The 19,456-nt window shown below is 45.2% G+C and overlaps 1 protein-coding gene across 4 annotated transcripts in view; it reads left to right on the top strand.

Moving 5' to 3' along the window:
- Window positions 1-2,276: 2,276 nt before the first annotated feature.
- The window catches only part of Cdc42se2 (CDC42 small effector 2), an 83,486-nt gene continuing 66,306 nt past the window's right edge, over window positions 2,277-19,456 (top strand). Inside the window, exons 1-3 of one of the 4 annotated variants that reach the window (XM_076578401.1) lie at window positions 2,283-2,353; window positions 5,369-5,466; window positions 7,243-7,436. The gene's annotated coding sequence lies outside the window, so the exon portion shown is untranslated. Of the gene's footprint in view, window positions 2,354-5,368; window positions 5,467-7,242; window positions 7,437-13,570; window positions 13,755-19,456 lie in introns of those variants that run through there. The other 3 variants (XM_076578402.1, XM_006984865.4, XM_016003474.3) reach the window with 3 other exon arrangements.

The raw sequence follows: 19,456 nt of genomic DNA, 5'->3' as shown, positions 1-19,456 counted from the left end.
GAGGCAAAGGTAGGCAGATCTCTGTGAGTTCGAGGCCAGCCTAATAATCTACATGGTGAATTCCAGGACAGCCAGGGCTACATAGAGAGACCCTGTCTCAACAAACAAACAAACAAAAAGAAATAATAATGAGTGTGGGTGTTTGCGGTGTGTTACCTGTTCTTCCATTTTAGTCCTTACTTTTGCACATTGGTAATAGCAGTTGAGACAAAAACAAGCATGTGGGCTCTCAAAGTCTAGTCCAAGGGGTCTGAGGAACATAAGTGTATAATCTGGTGTATCTTCCGTGTCACACAAGACTTCATAATAAAAGACTTTGCTTTTATTACTTTGTACTATGAAATTTGGAATCAGAAATCAGTGTGTCAATTATGCTCTGATCCTGTGATTGAAGTGTGAGCCTTTATAACTATGAACTAATGGTTAAAAAAAAAATCTAAGTTTGCTCAGCAATGGTGGCCCATCCCTTTAATCCCAGCACTCCAGAGGCAGAGGCAGGCAGATCTCTGTGAGTTCGAGGCCAGCCTGGTCTACAGTGCAACCCTGTCTTGAAAAACAAAACAAAACAATAAGTTTGGTGCCGGGCAGTGGTGGCACACGCCTTTAATCCCAGCACTTGGGAGGCAGAGGTAGGCGGATCTCTGTGAGTTCGAGGCCAGCCTGGTCTACAGAGTGAGTTCCAGGAAAGGCGCAAAGCTACACAGGCAAACCCTGTCTCAAAAAACCAAAAACAAAAACCAAAAACAAAAACAATAAGTTTGGTATTTATCAGAGTGTAATTTATATGCATATATATTCTTATATAACTATAATTATCTATTTATCCCTTATTTATGCTTATTTTATAATTAATGAAGAATGAAAGAAAATTGATTGAAGTATTTCTTTAAAGGTCTAATACTGAACTGTCCAATCTCATGACCATGAAGACCAATCTTCATGTTGCCCTTGAACCTTTGAAGCATAAATATTCTAAACTGAGATATGTTGTAAGCGGGAAAAAAAAAAAAATACACACCGGGCCAGTGAGATGGCTCAGCAGGTGAAGTAGCTTTCTGCTAAGCCTGATGTCATGAGTTCAATCCCTGTAACCTACATGTTAAAAGGAGAGTACTCATTCCCACAAACTGTGCCTTGATCTCCGCATATGTACCTAGGCATACCAGTGTACCAACATATACAGTGTCTTACCTATCATTCACTGTTTCCTTGACACAGCCTAGAATCACCTGGGGAAAAAAGCCTTGAGTAACCGTCTTAATCACGCTGGCCTGTGGAATTGTCTGTGGGGCATTGTCTTAATTAATGTAGGAAGGCCCAGGCCACAATGAACAGTACCAGCCCTAGGCATGTTGTCCTGAGCTGTATAGGAAAGCTAGCTAAACGGACAGTTGATTTCTGGAAAAGGAGAGTCAGTTTTCTTTAAGGATGTGGCTTCAGGCAGGTCAACCAGATCTCAGGGATGGTTCCACACCAGGAGTGTATGGGTAGCATATATTTGAGTTGATGGGTCATTTAAGAAAAAGGAAGTTAGGGGTTAGAGGGGTGAGGGTGGATCTGGGAGGAGTTGGGGATGAATATGATTAAAATATGTTGTATGATATTCCCAAAGAATTCAGAGAGAGCCAGTAAGAAAGCATTCTTCTCCTTGTTCCTCTGTACTGTACTGGTGGTGAGAGAGTTTCCTGGTCAGAGGTAATACTGCCCGGAGTTCCTGTCCTGATTTCCATCAACGGTGGACTGTGACCTGGAAGTATAAGTTGAAATGAACCCTTTCCTCCTCTAAGTGGCTTTTAGTCCGATTGTGTGTGTGTGTGTGTGTGTGTGTGTGTGTGTGTGTGTGTGTGTGTGTGTGTGGTGTTTTGCCTGCACGTATGTCAGTGTGAAGGTGTCTAATTACCTAGAAAAGGAGTTACAGACAGTTGTGAGCTGCCATGTGGGTGCTGGGAATTGAACCTGGGTCTTCTGGAAGAACAGCCAGTGCTCTTAACCACTGAGCCAACTCTCTAGCGCCCCCACCCCCACTGGAAGCAAACACTAGGACACACGGACACACACACACACACACACACACACACACACACACACACACACACACACTACACACACACACTAAATAAAATTTAAAATGCATGCTGAATTTTGAAATCTTATTTTAACAATGTAAAATGTATCTAAATGAAAATGAGGACGTGACAGCTCCTGGGTGTGGCTGAGGAGACGGTTTTTATCGTAGATATGAGGGAGAGAACAGCCAGAGGCATCTGGAAGGGTCCAGACTGAATCAGTCATGAGAGAGGAGGAGGAGAGCAAGAGAGGAGGAGGAGAGAGAGAAGGGGGAAAGAGCCAAGAGGTAAGAGTGAGTGGGAACCAAGACAGCGGGTAGCCAAATGGCTGAGTTAGGTAGGAATCAGAAGCTGGGGTGAGGGTGGGGTGAAGCCCAGTCCCTGGGAGGGAGAGGTTTAGGGGAGGGGGCGGGGTGAGAAGTGCTGGGAGGAGCCACAGGTACTGAATGAGACTTGTCCTGGGTTTCTTTGGGACCTGACAATATCTTCGGGACATTTAATATGGATTGTATGTTGAATGGTAAACGTTCGAGATACTGGCCTAGATAAACTGTGTTACTGAAATCTATTTCACCGTTCTTTGTACTTTTTCCCTGTGTGGCTTCACAGATTTTAAAGCTAATTCTGTCACTTGCATTGCATTTTGTAGAGCCTGCCTTCTGTCCTTCCTCTTCAGAGACCTGGACCAAGTATTACTAGAAATTTTACCTCCCCCTCCCCCAGTTTTGAGGCCTCACTGCTTTGTGACTTCAAAACAAAGTCACATTTGATTATGTTTTTACCTAGATGAAGATAACAAGTTAAGTCCATATGTTATGTTATCAGGGAAAATTTTGCCACAATTTCCTCTCTCCCACATGCAGATAACCCAGGCTTGTGGACTGATGTGTGAGCCTTGGTGCTTCCCTTCTGTGGCATGACAAATTTGGAACTCAGATGTGTTCTTGAGGCTTCAAGCTGCCTCCTCGTTGTCGAGAGAAGGGTTGAGTCAATACCAGGGCTGTGTTAGTTTTCTATTACTGTATATCAGATGAATACGAGTCTAGTGACCTGAAACAATACCCATTTATTAGCTTATATCCTCTGTATGTTAGAAGTCCAGTCGCCATGGCTACAGTCTCTGCTGGTGGCTCCCGGCTCCTGGTGTCACAGGGTGAAATCAGGATGTTTGCAGTCTTACCTCATCTGGCTGCTCCAGGTGGAGGGTCTACTCCTTTCTTGTTAGCAGGATCCAGTTCCTCGGGGGTATGGGACTTAGGTCCCTGTTTCCTTGCTAGCTGTCAGTCAACAACCGCCGCTCTCTACTCTTAGGTGGTTTGCATTTTCTGCTCAGTGTCCCACCCCCATCTGACCAGCAAGCCTAAATCTTTCCAGTTTCTCTTCCTACCAGTAGCCAGAGAAAGCCCTCCGCTTTTAAGCGCTCCTGTCCTTAAATCAGACCCATTCAAATAACCTCCTTTGGTGGTCAACCATGACTACATATCCTGAGCGGGAATGGCATGCCCTCCTAGTCATAGGCTCCTGGGACCGAGGCACGGAATGCTGGGGATACAGGGCGGTATATTTTTGGTCGTCAACGCGCCCTGGTCGTCTGATCGGGTGAGTAATGACCAGAGAGGCGGCAGCAGGGAGCAAGGCACCAGAATCTTCCCAGCTACGCAGCCTGGCTCATGGGGGAGACAGAGCAGAGAAAGAGCTGAGTGACTGTGAGGCAATGGCCCTTGCTGGCCCACGGGTCAGAAAGGAGTCTGGTTTGCCATCTTCCTTCCCAGAGATACGGATCTCTGCTAGGAGGAAGTGACAACATTTCTGTCTTTCCTTATAGGACACCAATCTTTTTTTTTTTTTTTATTTTACAATACCATTCAGTTCTACATATCAGCCACGGGTTCCCCTATTCTACCCGCTCCCACCCCCTCCCCTTACCCCCAGCCTACCCCCCATTCCCACCTCCTCCAGGGCAAATCCTCCCCCGAGTAATGCGATCAACCTGGTAGACTCAGTCCAGGCAGGTAGGACACCAATCTTTAAGTGCTTGAGGGCCACTAAATGCCCTTTGCCCTCATGCTGGAACTCTGAGACTTGGAGACGGAAATCCCATGGCTCCTCACTTCTTGCTGGCCCCCACTGCCCACTGGCCTTGCTGCCCACTGGCTCCCACTGTTCACTGACCTCTACTGTCCCCCACTGTCCACTGTCCCCCATTGTCCAATGCCCCCACTGCCCCCTGTCCACTGCCCCCGCTGCCCCCGTCCACTGCCCCCGTCCACTGCCCCCCATCCACTGCCCCCCATCCACTGCCCCCCGTCCACTGCCCCCCCACTGTCCACTGCCCCCACTACCCTCTGGCCCCTGCTGCCTGGCAATACTGGAAACCATTCTGCTGGTTCTTGTGAGCCAACGAGCCTTCTCCAGGTGCAGGCAGGAGCATCTCTCTCTAGACTGCAGCCTGGTGCTGAGTGGAATGGCCAGCACAGCTTTCACTCCTCTTGGACTTCACTTTTGGACTTATCTCCCCTCTTTCAGCTTCCCTTAGTTCCCTTCAGCTCCTTGGGAACATTCCTTCAAGGTGTCAGTTTCTGAACCTTTCTTATTAAGATCTGTGTCTTGTGAGCTGCCTCTTCTCTCTTTATCACCGTTATTACTTATTTGTTAAGTTTCTCTTATATTTTTAAATGTTTAAAAATGATGATGTAAGATCACATGTTGCCCAGACTGGCCTCTAACTCCCTCGGGAGTGTTGGCATTACAAGCATGTGCTTGCTACCCCCTCTCACCCCCATCCTCACCCCCACTGATACAGGGCTGTGGGCTTCACACAAACTAGATAGGTACTCTACCGACTGAGCTATATTCTCAGCCATGATTTACATTTAGTGTATGCGTTTGCGTGTGTGTGTGTGTGTGTGTGTGTGTGTGTGTGTGTGTGTGTGTTCATGTGCACGGGGAGGTCAAAGTTCAGTCAAACCTCAGGAGCCATCCACATTAAAAGAATCATTAGCCGGGCGGTGGTGGCGCACGCCTTTAATCCCAGCACTCGGGAGGCAGAGCCAGGCGGATCTCTGTGAGTTCCAGGCCAACCTGGGCTACCAAGTGAGTTCCAGGAAAGGCGCAAAGCTACACAGAGAAACCCTGTCTCGAAAAACAAAAACAAACAAACAAACAAAAAAAAAAACAGAAAAAAAAGAAAAAAAAAAGAATCATTAAACTTTACTTAGGTGCATATGTGCATGCATGCCACGGTGCACTATGGAAGCCGGGGAATGACTTGCTGGAGTCCCTTCTCTCCTTCTACCGTGTAGGTCTCGGAAATCAACCTTGGGTCTGAAGGCTCAGCAGCTGGTGCCTTTACCCGCAGAGCGATCCCTCTAGCTCCGGAGATTTGTTCACTTTTATGCATGTGAGTGTTTTGCCTCGTGTGATGTGCACTGCATGTGTGCCTGGTGCTTTTGGAGGCTAAAGAGGGCATCGGATCCTCTGGTACTGAAGTCACAGAAGGTTTTGAACCACCCTGTGAGTCCTGCGATCCAAGCTCAGTTCCTCTGCTAGAGAAGCCAGTGCTCTTAAACACTGAACCATCTCTCCAGCCCCTCAGCTTGTGTTCTGAAACAGGATCTCTCTCTTTTGCCTGGAACCGGTTAATGCACCTGGACTAGCTGGCAGATGATTCCAAAGACCTACCTGTCTCTCCCTCCTCGGTGCTGGTATCACAAGTACATGTCTGGCTTTTTTTATGGGTTTTGGGGGGTCAAACTCAGGCCCTCGTTTTGTTTACCAAATGAGCTGTCTCCCTAGCTGTCCCCCACTCACACTGAACCTGAATTTTTGTTGAGATTCATACATGAGGGCTATATTTACATCATTTCCACCCTTCCCTCTTTGCCTTCCAACTTTTTCTACGTTCCTTTCACTCTCTCGGAAATTCATGACCTCTTCTATAATTATACTGTTAACACATATACCCATATGCATATGCACAGGCGGATAGATACAACCTATTGAGTCCGTCTCTGTGTGCACACGTCTGACCACTTGGGCCTGGATAATCTATCAGAGACCAAGTCTGTGGTATTGTATTCCCCCAAATATTGTGCATGCTAATAAACTTATCTGGGGTCAGAGACAGAGCAGCCACAATATTAAACATAAAGGATAGGCAGTGGTAGCACACTAGCCTTTAATCCTAGCATTCCAGAGGCAGAAATCCATGTGTTCAAGGATACAGACAGGCATGGTGACTCATCACGCCTTTAATCCCAGAAAGCGAGCCTTTAATCCCAGGGAGTGGTGATAGAAAGCAGAAAGGTATATAAGGGTGAGGACCAGAAACTAGAAGCATTTGGCTGGTTAAGCATTTGACTGGTTAGGCTTTTGCCTGGTTAAGCTTTCAGGCTTTGGAGCAGCACAGTTCAGCTGAGAGCCATTGGGATGAGGACACAGAAGCTTCCAGTCTGAGGAAACAAGACCAGCTGAGAAGTTGGCCAGGTGAGGTTAGCTGTGGCTTGTTCTGTCTCTCTGATCTACCAGCATTGACCCCAATAACTGGCCTTGGATTTGATTTTATTAATAAGAACTTTTAAGATTCATGCTACATCTGGTGGGATGAATGGCTGGTAGGAGGATCCCGAGATTATGGAATCTACTTTTAAAAAGGAACTACTTGTTTTAAATAAGATAAGTAACGAAAATTTTTTGGTCTGAGTTTATCAGATATTACTGGGCTGGACATTGTTAATATATTATAAGAACTTTTAAGATTCATGCTACATAAGTCCCTAAAGAAAACTGAGTCTCCTTTCAGCACTATTGGCTGCCTATAACTATGCATCTGGGGCAAGGCCTTGTGAAATTCTCCCCACCCACATATGCATGCCAACTCATTATGTAGGTCTGGTTTAGGCAACCATATTGTTGAGATTGCATGGGCAGAGCATCTCTAGCATGTCTAAAAGACACTATCTAGCAAAAGACATCCTGGTCCTCTGGCTCTTAGAGTCTTTCTGCCTCCTCTTCCTAAGGTGTAGGGGTTGTTATAGATGTATCAGTTGGGGCTGGGCCCCCTGAAGTCACATATTCTCTACATTTTGACCAGATGTAGATGTCTGTAATAGCCTCTGTCTGTTGCAAACGCATTATTTTTTTTAAATTTCTAAAATGTATTTTTCATATGTATGAGTGTTTTGCCTGTGTGTATATATGTACACCTGGCACTCACTGAGGACAGAAGAAGGTGACAGATCCCCTGGAACTGGAATTACAGATGGTTGTGGGCCTCCACGTGGGTACTGGGAATGGAACCCTGGTCCTCTGCAAGAAGAGCAATGGCCTTAACCATTGAGCAAACTCTCCCACGAAGCTTCTTGAAGAGAGGTAAGGGCTACTGTTTTCTAGGAGGGCTGGTGCTTCCATTTAACTCATATTTAACTTTTTCCCCCCACTGAGACAGGATCTCTCTAGGTAGCTTTGGCTGGTCAAGAACTCACTATGTAAACCAGTGATTCTCAACTTTCCTAATGCTTCAACCCTTTCATACAGTTCCTCATGTTGTGGTGACCCCCAACCATAAAATTATTTCATTGCTATGTCACAACTCTAGTTTTGCTATTGTTATGAATTGTAATGGAAATATCTGATATGGGACCCCAAGGGTAGAGACCCACAGGTTGAGAACTGCTAATACAGACCAAGCTGGGCTTGTAATCACAGAGATCCATCTGCCTTTATCTCCTACGTGCTGGGATTAAAGGCATATGCCACCACACCTAGCTCCTCATATTTAATTCTAACAAGTGTACAAAGAAAACTTATTGCTATCCGTTGGGAAAGTCTGTACATCTTGCATATATAGTGTGAACCAGAAAGACGGAAGAGGGCTGTAGCTCAGTGGAAAAGCACTTGCCTCACATGCAGTGAACCCTAGGTTCAATCCCCGATCCTGCTTAAACACACACACACACACACACACACACACACACACACACACACACACACACACGAGAATGAAATAAAAAAGTTTCTAGTTGTCCATGAGCTCTGGTCTGACCCAGCATAAACTTCTCCCTTCCCCTTTTCTGGCTGTCTATTCCCAAAGGCATTTTTTTTTAAAGATTTATTTATTTATTTATTATGTAGACAGGAGAGGGTGCCAGATCTCATTACAGGTGGTTGTGAGCCACCATGTGGGTACTGGGAATTGAACTCAGGACCTCTAGAAGAGCAGTCAGTGCTCTTAACCTCTGAGCCATCTCTCCAGCCCCCCTAAAGGCATTTTTTATTATAGTTCCTAACGTTTTGCTGAGCATGTTGGCATAGACCTTTAATCCCAGCACTTGGGAGACAAAGGCAGGTAAATCTCTGTAAATTCAAGGTTAGCCTAGTCTATCTACAGAGTGAATTCAAGGCCAGCCAGGGCTACATTGGGAGATCCTGTCTCAAAACAAAACAAAACACAGCTCCAATAACAACAACGAAAACCCAACTCTGGACTTTTTTTTCCGGGGTGCTACAATGCATTTAGGTTACAGGCTCCAGATGGTATTGAAGCTACTCAGGCTGATGGACCTAACCCACTCTTCTCTATCCTTGCCGCTCAGGAAGTGTGCTCCATAATAAATCTCCCACAGCACCACAGGTGTGTTCTCCACAGTGTAGAAGCTTCCTCTTCCATCTGAAGAGCTGATTGCCTCCTTTCCACCCCGAATTCCTGTCCCGAGAAGCCTTTGCTACCTGGACAGACACCTGATGTCTCCCCAAGGCTATTGGTGTCCAGTTATGTGATGCTGCCATGTGACATTTCATGTGGCCAAAAGGCCAGGGTTTCTAGCCAGCCTTCCCCAACACTTGGTACCCTACTTTCCACACAGTGGGCATTCAATGACTGCTTGAGGGTCCAAGCAAATGTGAAGCAAAGTTCACCATGAGTTCCCATCACCAGGCTTCAGGCAATAAATGTCATTTTTTTTTTTCTGTCCTTATTGAGTTCCACATTTTCTGAGTTTTTTCCATCTTAAGTCATGATTCTTGTGCCATGTGTCCATTATCCTGTCAGCTAACTGGATGAGATGTTTGCTGTTTGCCTCTAGGTTTTATGTTGTTTGACTGAAGCTATAGCTCAGCGACAGAGGGCTTAGCAAATATGAGGTCCTGGGTTCCATCCCTAGCACCAAAAAAGAAGAAAGAAAGAAAGAAAAAAAGCAACTTAACTTTCTATAACTTTACATAGAATTGATAGAGTGATCTCTGTGTCCCAAACAATTTATACCTACCTCTAATTAGAGAGTGGCTATATTAGAGCCACTGAACCCTGGGTACAGCTGAGAGTAAAGGGGACAAAATAATTAATAAGCCAGGACTAGAGATGGCCCTGATAAACTCAGAAATATGATCATACTATTATGATAGTAGTTATGTATCGAGCTATTCAGGCTGTTCTAGGCTGACAAAGACTTTATTTCTCTTACCTTCTTTGTCATGTGGGACTGTGATTGTCACATGGTCTGGTTGAAGTACTGTTGGGACCTCTTTGAAATCATTCTTTTGCTCAGTGGTAGAGCCCTTGCCTAGCATGTGAGAGGCCCTAAGTTCAATTCCCAGAACTGCACATACACAGCAAAGTTTTTGATTGATTCTGCTATCTTTAGGGCTCAAACAGTTCCACCCAGTGCCTTTTATGAACCTTTTTTTCTCAGTATTGTTATGAACCAGGGCAAGGAGCTTAATTAGATGCTTGTGTCGTGCTAATAGTTAATATTTTATTGCTGGTACTTTGCTTGAGCCTGTGAGTTCTCTGAATGATTTCCCACAACAGTTCTCAAGGTAGACATTATTAGTCCTATTAAATGAAAACGTAGGTTTGGAAAGAGCTTTGATCTGAGCTACATTGCTAATTATGCACCAGAGTCTGGATTGAATTCCAGATTCTGATTCCATACACCGTCTCCTTTCTAAATGTGGAAATAGAGCTGCTATCAAGTTTTGGGAAGCAGTTTAAAAAATATAAATAGCGCACTTGTCGGAAAATTCATTTGCTTTGAGTTGTGTATGTGTGTACATGTATATACAGTGTATGGGTGTGTACATATGCAGAAGACAGAGATCGACATCACATATCTTTTTGTCATTCTCCATTTTGCTTTTAGAGACAGGGTCTCTCATCAAACCTGAGACTTGCTGCTTGGGCTAGTCAGGGATTCTCTCTATCTCTGCCTCCTAGTGCTGGGATTACAGGCTTTTTTCATGGGGGTTGGGATGGAACTCAGTTCTCAGACTTGTACAGCACGTCTTTGTCCCCACTGAGCCATCTCCCCAGCCCCAGCTTTGAGATCTCCAAAAGAAGATTTATTCGGTTTAGTGAGACTGCAAAATCAGGCCAATGTGGTAGCAATGGGAGCCCAGAAGCGATTAGGAGCTGGTTAGACCAACATGTTGCTTCCTGCCGTCCTTGGTGTTTCCACTTGTTATGGATTAGGAAGTACGCAAGACAGCTCCTTTTGTACTTCAGCAACTCTGCTGCTTATCAGGAGCCTCAGAGGCAGGACACTGTGCGCGTGAAGAACGGAGGTGTCTGTTTTCTGTCCTTGTCCTTTCTTGGGAGCAAGATTGTACTGGGCAACAGTCTTAAAGACAGTGAAGACACACCCTGTCTCTGACTCCAGAAAATTTCGTTTTTTGGTATCATCTTAATTACAAACTGTATTTTGACACGATGAAATCCTTTATCAATGATTTTTTTTTTTGAAGAGCAAAATTTAACCTCTTTCCCTCAAGAGGGCCTCACTATGTAGCCCTGGCTCTTCTGGAACTTACTATGTAGACCAGGTTTGCCTTGATCTTACATAGATCTGTTGGGAAGATGTGTGTCACCATGCCTGACTTAAAACTTGACTTTTTTTTAAAAAAAAAAAACTGAATCATAAGGTATAATTTGTAGCTTTGTTTTAAACCATGAAGGCTAAATTAAATATGTAAAGAGACTGCTACTAATATTGAGCAAACCATCATGTGTACATACTGTTAAACAATAGTATCATCTAAGCTAGGTGCACGAGTGTAATCTCAGCACGTGAGAAGCAGAGGCAGAGGGATTGCCACAAATTCAAAGTCACCCTAGTCTACAGTGTGAGTGCCAGGCCAAGCAAGTCTATGCATAGGGAGACCCTGTCTCAAGAAGCCATAACAACAACAGCGACAAAACAATGACCATCTAGTTAATCAGAACTGGGTCCTTAGCAAAAGGGGCGTGTGAATGGCCCTAGCACCTCAAACTAGATGCTGTTCAATCACACATTTTTATTATTTATTTTTTATTTACTCTTTTGTTTTCTTCAAGTCAGGGATTCTCTGTGTAGCCCTAGCTGTCCTGAAATGTGTTATGTAAGCCAGGCTGGCCTTGAACTCACAGAGATCTGCCTACCTCTGCCTCCCTGATGTTGGGATTAATGTGTGTACCATCATCACCCCGCCTCACACTTCTATAAAGTATGAAATAATCTGTAACCATTCCCATAAGGATTGTTACCTTTTATGGATAAGTGGTAGAAAATATTGTTTAAGGTGACCACATTTGCATGTCAAAGAACAATGCAAGCACATGTATGATACTTAGGAAGTTTTTGGGGTTTTTTGCCTTAGGGAAGTTTCCTAAAACAATGTGCCTTTAAATATTATATGAAAATTTCTTTACTCTATCACATTATTCTTACTCAGTGAAATAGGATACAAGGATATCACTGGCCAAAAATTGCATCAAATGTCAAGTAAATGGTTACTGTACACAAAAGAACTGGAAAGTCCAAATGCTTATGGTGTGATGTAGGTTAAGATCTAACAGCTGATTGACAGATAGAAAGTGGAATCAGAGGAAACTGAAAATAAAATTGGTTATTTTTGTTGTTTTAAATTTGCTATTATCTTGGGGATGTTTAATTTTTTTCATTTCTCTAGGTACTTGGGAAGTATCAGTTGACTAGAACAGCCATCCCCAACCTCAGAGGTCTGCATATGTAGCTCAGTGGCAGAGCACCCACCACGAAAGAGCAAGCCCCTGGGTTCTGGCCACAGCGATACATAAATCAAAACCAGCTAATCCAAATACCCAGCTTCTATTGGGGAAGATAGCCACACAAAAACAAAAATATGGAATAAATTGTGAAGCTTGTTCTGGGGTGAAGAGAACAGGAGCAGGGTGGGAAAGATTGAGCCTGTAGCAATTTAAAGTAGTGGATTTAGGCTAAGTGTTATTGTTAAGGGAGATCAGAGTGCAGTTGAGAAGTGAAGGTAGACATTGAAGAATGTCCTAGTCCCTGAGTGGCAGTCTGGAATATGCAAGCAGCCGTGAGTGATTGGAGATGAATTCTGAGACCTATAGGGAAAAACCAAATTCCAGGGACTTCGTTAGCCATTGTAAAGATCTTATCTTCTACGGTAACTGGAACTCTGGTGGATTTCGATCAGCTGAGACACGAGCTGACTTTCCTTGAGGGAGGATAGGCTCCCTTTGTTTTGACAACAGACTTGGTTGATGGTGGCCAGCGGGGCCACTTAAGAAGGCCACTGAAGTATGACTGGGGCCACGAATGACAGAAGCAATGTAGGTGAAAAGTTGTCTGATTTTGGTTTATTTTGAATGTAGAACCTTACCAACTGCTCTTGTTGACAGAATGGATGATGAGAATGAGAGGAATCAAGGAGTATTCCAGTTTGAGGATTGAACTGCTAGAAAATGCCTACACATCATGATGGGCAGCTAGCTCCATTTTTGAGTATGTGCCGTCAGATTTTAAGTGGAAGATGTTCATTCATTTCTTGCTTCTCGGTACGTAGTCAAAAAACAGAATGTGGTAGCTGAGGCAGGAGGACTTCTGTGAATTCCAGGTCATCCAGGATTCTACCCCAAAAGACCTTAGGTGTGTGACACACACTTGTAATCCCAGCATTTGGGAGGTGGATGCAGGAGGATCACTAGAGGATCACTAGACCCAGGCCAGCCTTAGCTACATAGTGAGTCTGACGCCATTCGGGGCTACAAAGAGACCCTGTCTCAAACAACAACAAAACAAAACCAAAAAAACGATCCCACAAGAAGTCACGGAGACGCACTGGACACTTTGCACGCATTTCAAATGCCAGGTAGATGTTTTTGGCTCTATGCCCTCCACTGAGTCAGTGATTCTGATTCCTTAAAAGTAATGTGACCGGGGGTTTGGGGCAAATAGTTCTCAACTGCTACCAGCTGAGAGACACCTGGTGCTGGCCAGCTCTGCCCCGCAGCGCCCTCGCTTGCCCTGGCGCGTCCATTTGCCGGATCTGGATGGGAAGGGACTGTGGCGCGCGGCCGAGGCCACCATCATCACCCCCTCTTCCCTTTCCCCTCTCCCCCCCTTCCCCGCCCACTCAGCGGGTCACTCTGCGCGGGCCTGACGTCCCCGGGGTCTCACCGCTCCCTCACTGGGCGGGGCCTCGCAGCAGCCAGCCCGCCTACTGGGGGGGACAGGGCGTGTCCTGGCACTGGGGGCGTGGCCGCGCAGCCGTACACACCGCCTGTGGCTCCGCCTCTGCGCGCGCGAGCCTGAGCGGGAGGGCGGAGCCCGAAGCAGGGAGCGCAGCTGCGGGTGTGTGGCGACACTAGAAACATCGGAGCCGGCGCTCGGAGCCGCGCGGCCGGAGCTGGGAGCCCAGACAAAGGCGACGGTGAGTGTGGAGAGGGCCCCACGGTGGCCCCGCGGCGCCAAGTACAGAGCCGCCGTCCAGAAGGCTGAGGGTGAGCGGGGCCCGGGCCTCGCCGCGCTGCGGATTGGGGCTGCGGGCTGAGGCTGCGGCTGCGGCGGCTCCATTTTCCAGGTCTGGGCGAGGTCCTCACGCGAGGACCGGCGTGTGGTGCTCTTCATTCTCCGTGAGGCCGGCTTCCACCGTAGCCTGTATCCTCCCGACGCGGGAGGCGCTGCGGACCCCTCCCCCAGCCCGCAGCCCCGCCAGTCTGGACCGGCGCGGAGCGGCCAGGCTCCCGGACCCCGACTCCCGCCCGGCCTGCCCGGGACCCCGAGAGAGGAAGCCGGGTTGCCGGCTCGCAGTCGCTCCGGCGACTCGTACAGGTTGTTGCACCGGGAGCTCGCAGCCGCGGTGGTGAGCCTCACTAACGGGTGTGGTAGGTAGCGGCTCGCTGACGTCGCGTTCCGAGCCGAGGAGCAGCCCCTGACCGGCTGATTTCGCGCAACCCCGGGAATTCCTCTTCAGCAGCAGTGATTGCAGCTGATAACCTTTCGTGGAGGAGTTGGGTGGTGATGTGCAGAGCTCGGCATCGAAACGTTCTGGGGCAGGGAGTCGAGCTCAGTGGTAGAGAACTTTGCCTTGTACGCAAGAGGCCCTGAGTGGTTCAATCCCCGGGACCCTCGCCCGCCACAAAGAAAAAAGAAAAAAATGTAAATGCTTTATTAAAGGACCTAGCATTTAAATACGTGCTCAGTGCAATACTGGTGCAATGAATGAATCTCGAGACACCAGACATAGAGCTGAGTATGATTAAGCACATACTCTCTTGACTCAGATGAAGGTCTGTTAGTGTCCCCGCTCCATGTAAACTATTGATAACTTTTTCAGTCATTATCGCCAGCTTTGTAGACAGTACGCTTGAGATGTGGAATTTTGAGAGAAGTTGGTTTAGAGTTTCCTATTTCTTAACAGGCCCCATTTCTCATCTTCTTTGAAAATAATGGCGACTATAAAGGTGTTTGGGGTGTATTTTGAGGCTTAGCTTTCTATTTTGTAGGAATAAAGAAGTGTATGTGCTTTTGAGGGACTGTGGTATGGTCTTGAGAATCTGTATTGAGCCAGGGAGAGCTCTGAACTGTAGGGGAAGGGACCTAATGTCTTCCTGGTGGTTAAACATCACCGCCCACTCAGCATACTCATTAAACACATATTAAGCTCAGAGACTGGTGCTGTATGTGGAAGGGACAAAGCCCAAAATGATTTCTCTCTTAAGCTTGAGCGTGAAGTTCATTCTGTGGTATCCGTGGAGCAAATGAGGACTGCCTCAAATCCCAGCACCACTTCATTTAGGAAAGATGGCTGGTGAACTTCAGGAAGTGTGAATTCATAGTAGTCTACTTAAAAGTTAATAAGTAACTCTTTAAGGCTAAGATTACTGGGTTATAGTTTCATTTCTCAGCTTAATAAAAATCCGTGTAGATTTGAAAGTGGCAGGAAGAATGGTTTCAACCGTGGTTTCATTCTTCCCTGGATTAGATTTTGATGCAGTGTTTTTATTGAGAGTGTGATTTCAGATGTGTTTCAGTAAGAATCTTTGGAATAACATTTATATATATACACCCTAGGCGGTGGCGGCGTTGCAGGCCTTTAGTCTCAGCACTAAGGAGGCAGAGGCAAGTGTATCTCTGTGAGTTCCAGGTCAGCCTGAGCTACAAAAGAAATCCCCACTCAGTGTTAAACATCACTTGCTGCTCTTCTAGAAGATTGAAGTTCCCAACACTCACACTGGATGGCTCACAACCATCTGTAACATCATCTCCAGGATATATGACGCCCTCTTCTGGTCTTCATGAGGCACCTGAATATAGTTGACATATAGACACAAATTACAAAACAGTCATTAAAAAATTCCCAAAGATTGGGCAGGGAATAGAGGTTAGTTGTTATGAAGCCCCTCATTCAATCATCAGCACCACATGGTGTGATAGTTTGAGCCTTAATGCCAGCACCTGTGAGACTGGACATGAAACAGATCATGAGTTCAAGGCCGTCTTTGACTTATTTAGCGAACTTGAGGCCAGCTTGAGCTATATGCAACTTAAACAAAACAAAATAAAACAAAAAACAAAAACAAAAAAACCCTTGAAGATAAATTAGTAGCTTTCTTTTGTTTTGGATATTTTAGCCATTTTATTTTATTTAATTTTTAACAGAACTGGGGTTGCGGCTTATGGTAGTACACTTGCCTAGCATGCGTGTACCGGGCTCTGGGTGCCATCTTCAGTGCCGAAAAAGAAGGGGTTGATGGGTAGAAAGGAAGAAATGTCTTAAATAAAGTACCTCTTCAGCAGTTTTATTTTGGCTCCTTGTTTGTCATGTAAAAAGAATATACAGTTGACCAGGTAGTGCTGACAAGAGAAGGATTATTAGTATAATATGTGGTGCTGTTTGGACTTTCTTGCTGGTATGACAACTATGATAAAACTGCTTATTAAAATGAGGGTGTGGGCTAGACATTGTGGTGTGTTGCGCCCCCCCCCCTTTTTTTTTTGAGACAGGGTTTCTCTGTGTAACAGCACTGGCTGTCCTGGAACTTGCTGTGTAGACCAGGGTGGCCTCGAACTCACAGAGCTCCGCCTGCCTCTGCCTCCCAAACGTTGGAATTAAAGGTATGCGCCACCACTACCTGGCGCTGTGGTGTGAACCTTTAATCATAGCATTTGGGCGGCAAAAGGCAGGTGAATCCCTGTAAGTTCAAGGCCAGCCTGGTTTACATAGCTAATTCCAGGCCAGTGAGAGCTACAGAACAGAGTCGGGGGTGGGGGGAAGAACAGCAGCAAAGGATGTGGGCTGAGGATATAGCTCAGGTGCTAGTGTGTGTAACGTGCATGAGGCCTTGTGCTTGAGCCTCAGCACTGCATAAATTGGGGTACATTCCTGTAATCCTAGCACTGAAGAGGTGGAGGTAGATGCAGGAGGATCAAGAAGGTAAAAGTTATCCTTGGCTGCTTATCAAGTTCCAGTCCAGCCTAAGCTCCATGAGACCCTATTTCAAAACAAAGCCAACCAACAAAACAAAACAGTCCCCTCAAAAAACAAAAAAACCCCAACTCCCTCCAAAAAACAACCCAAATGGTGAAGACATGTATGTTGTAACCCAGTTGATAGAGTGTTTTTCTAGCACCCATGAAGGCCTGGCTTTGCTTCCTCAGCACTGTGTAAAAGAATGGGCCGTGGTGCACTGCCACATTGCCTCAGGAAGAAAGAGGTGGAGAGCAGCATTGCATTCATTATGAACATAAAGTTTCTGTTGTCCTTTGTTGTGGTTGTTTTCGGGTGAGATCGAGCCAGAACCTCATGTGTTCCACCTCAGTTGCGGCCCCCACTCGTTTTCATTCTGTTTCTATATTTTCATGTATGGTTTGAAAACAGTGAAATTATGTGCCACATTATGACTTTCTGATCAAAAGATTTGGCTTTTTATGCCTGTTCCTAGCAATAATAAGGGAAGAGTACATTTGATTAGAATGTTTTGATTTTAGATGTGTAGAGATTGAATTTTCAGTATTTTTTTCTAGGAGTAATACAAGTAACCCCACACATCTTATTGGTAGAGAGTCATGATAGTTTCTTTTTTTAAAAAAAAAAGATTAAAAAATGTATTCATGTATTTTATATGTATGGGTGCTTTATTTGAATATACTCCTGCATGCCAGAGGCATCAAATCCCATTATAGATGGTTGTGAGCCACCAAGTGGTTGCTGGGAATTGAACTCAGGACCTCTAGAAGAGCAGCCGGTGCTCTTAGATGCTGAGCCATCTCTTCAGCCCCTCTCTTTCTCTTTTAAAAATTAATTTTGTATTTTATTTTAGATATAAGAATGTTTTGCCTGTGTGTATGTATGTATACTATATTTATGTCTGGTGCCCATGGAGGTCAGGGGGGTGTCAGATTCCCTCGAACTGGAGTTATGGATGGTTGTTAGCCAAGCCACGTGTAAGTGCTGGGAACTGAACCCAGATTCTCCACAGGACCAACTGGTGTTCTAAACAGCTGAGCCATCTTCCCAGCACCTAGTTGCTCTTTTCTTAAAAAGAAATAAATAAAAATTAAGATTTCTGTTTTATTTATTTATTTTTTTGCCTTTTTTTTTTTTTTTAAATTATTTTTTGAGACAAGGTTTCTCTGTGTAGACCTGGCTGTCCTGGGAACTCGCTCTGTAGACCAGGCTGGCTTTGAACTCAAGAGCTCCTCCTGCCTCTGCCTCCTGAGTGCTGAGGTTAAAGGTGCTCAGCACTCTCACTGTCTCTGTTTTTGTTTTTAATTATTTGTATTTATGTATCTAGGTGTGAGTATGTGCACATTAGTGAGAGTAAGTGCCTGTAGAGACCAGAGGAGGAAGTGGAATCCCCTGGAGTTAGAGGTCGTTGTGAGCCACCAAACTTGGTTCCTCTACAAAAGCAGTATGTGCTCTTAATTGCTGAGCCATCTCTCCAGCCCTGACAGTTACTAAAATGTTCTGTTTCTTGTAGGAGGAGTTATATGAGGATGTACACCACATAGTCTTCAGTCTGTAGAATGCCGTAGTGTCTGGGTTTTTGTAAAGTATACTCTATCATAGTCATATGGTGAGGAAATCACCTAATGATACATTTTGCAGAATATCTCCATCATTGAATGATGTTTGACTCCTTTAGAAGTTCAAATTAATGTTCTGCACAGTCTGTCTCCATCATTACAAGGTAATGAAGATTTACCGCTGTTTTTACAGTTAGCTTTTGAATTTAGTCAGCCCCTGTGACTTACCAGTGCCTGAAACATTTTATCATTGTGTAGACTGTGTGAACATTCAAATAGGACTTTCCAAGTTTAGACATTGGCTGTTAGCTTTTTAGTGGCTATTCTTAGGAGTAACAAAGGAAGTCATGAGTACCTGAAAACAGAACTTTCTGATTTTAGACTTATTGGCTGTTCACTTTTTCATTGTAGTTGTTCTTAGGACCGATAAAGAAAGTAACCCCTCAAATTTTAGTGGTAGAGAGCTGTGATAGTTTTGAAGGTTTATTTCTTGTAGGAAGTTATTTGATAACATACTATGACTGCCCAGTATTATAAGAAACCTTAGGTAAATGATTACAGAGCCAGTAAAGAACATTGAATGGGCTGTGATGATGTCTGATACAACATGCTTCTTGCTCAAGGGTAGCTGCTCATCCTTGGCCAGCTTGTTCCACAAGACTATGGCCTACGTTAGTTCTCCATGGCCAATGGAAGAGGACTCTCTTTTGATTATTTAATAATCCCTACAGAGATTTGAACCCAATGATTGTTACTCAACAGATTTCTTCTAGAGGCTTTTGAGCCTGAGGCTCCTTCCTCTCTGAGAGTTCCAGGTGGATAGTCAGATAGCTGGGTTGGTAGATCACTGTGTTTGAACAGCAGCTTGTGTGTGGGGCGGTGTCTTTGTGACGCTATTTGCATTTCTTCTGTAAATGTGAGCAGTGTTCAGAAAGAGAAGGTGAGGGTCATGAGGTCAGAGGATGAACTGTTCTGTCTGAACGTGTCTGTGTACTCGTATACATGTGTGTGCATGCGTGCGAACAGGGAGGAGGGAGGGAAGGGCAGAGGTGGAGAAGGTAGTATATAAACAGGAGCTAGAATTCCTTGGCAAAAAGTAGTTAT

Source organism: Peromyscus maniculatus, chromosome 8 (assembly GCF_049852395.1).
Source record: "Peromyscus maniculatus bairdii isolate BWxNUB_F1_BW_parent chromosome 8, HU_Pman_BW_mat_3.1, whole genome shotgun sequence".
Taxonomy (NCBI): Eukaryota; Metazoa; Chordata; class Mammalia; order Rodentia; family Cricetidae; genus Peromyscus; species Peromyscus maniculatus.
Note: the sequence above shows the minus strand (reverse complement) of the source record. Positions and strands in the feature narration are given on the sequence as shown.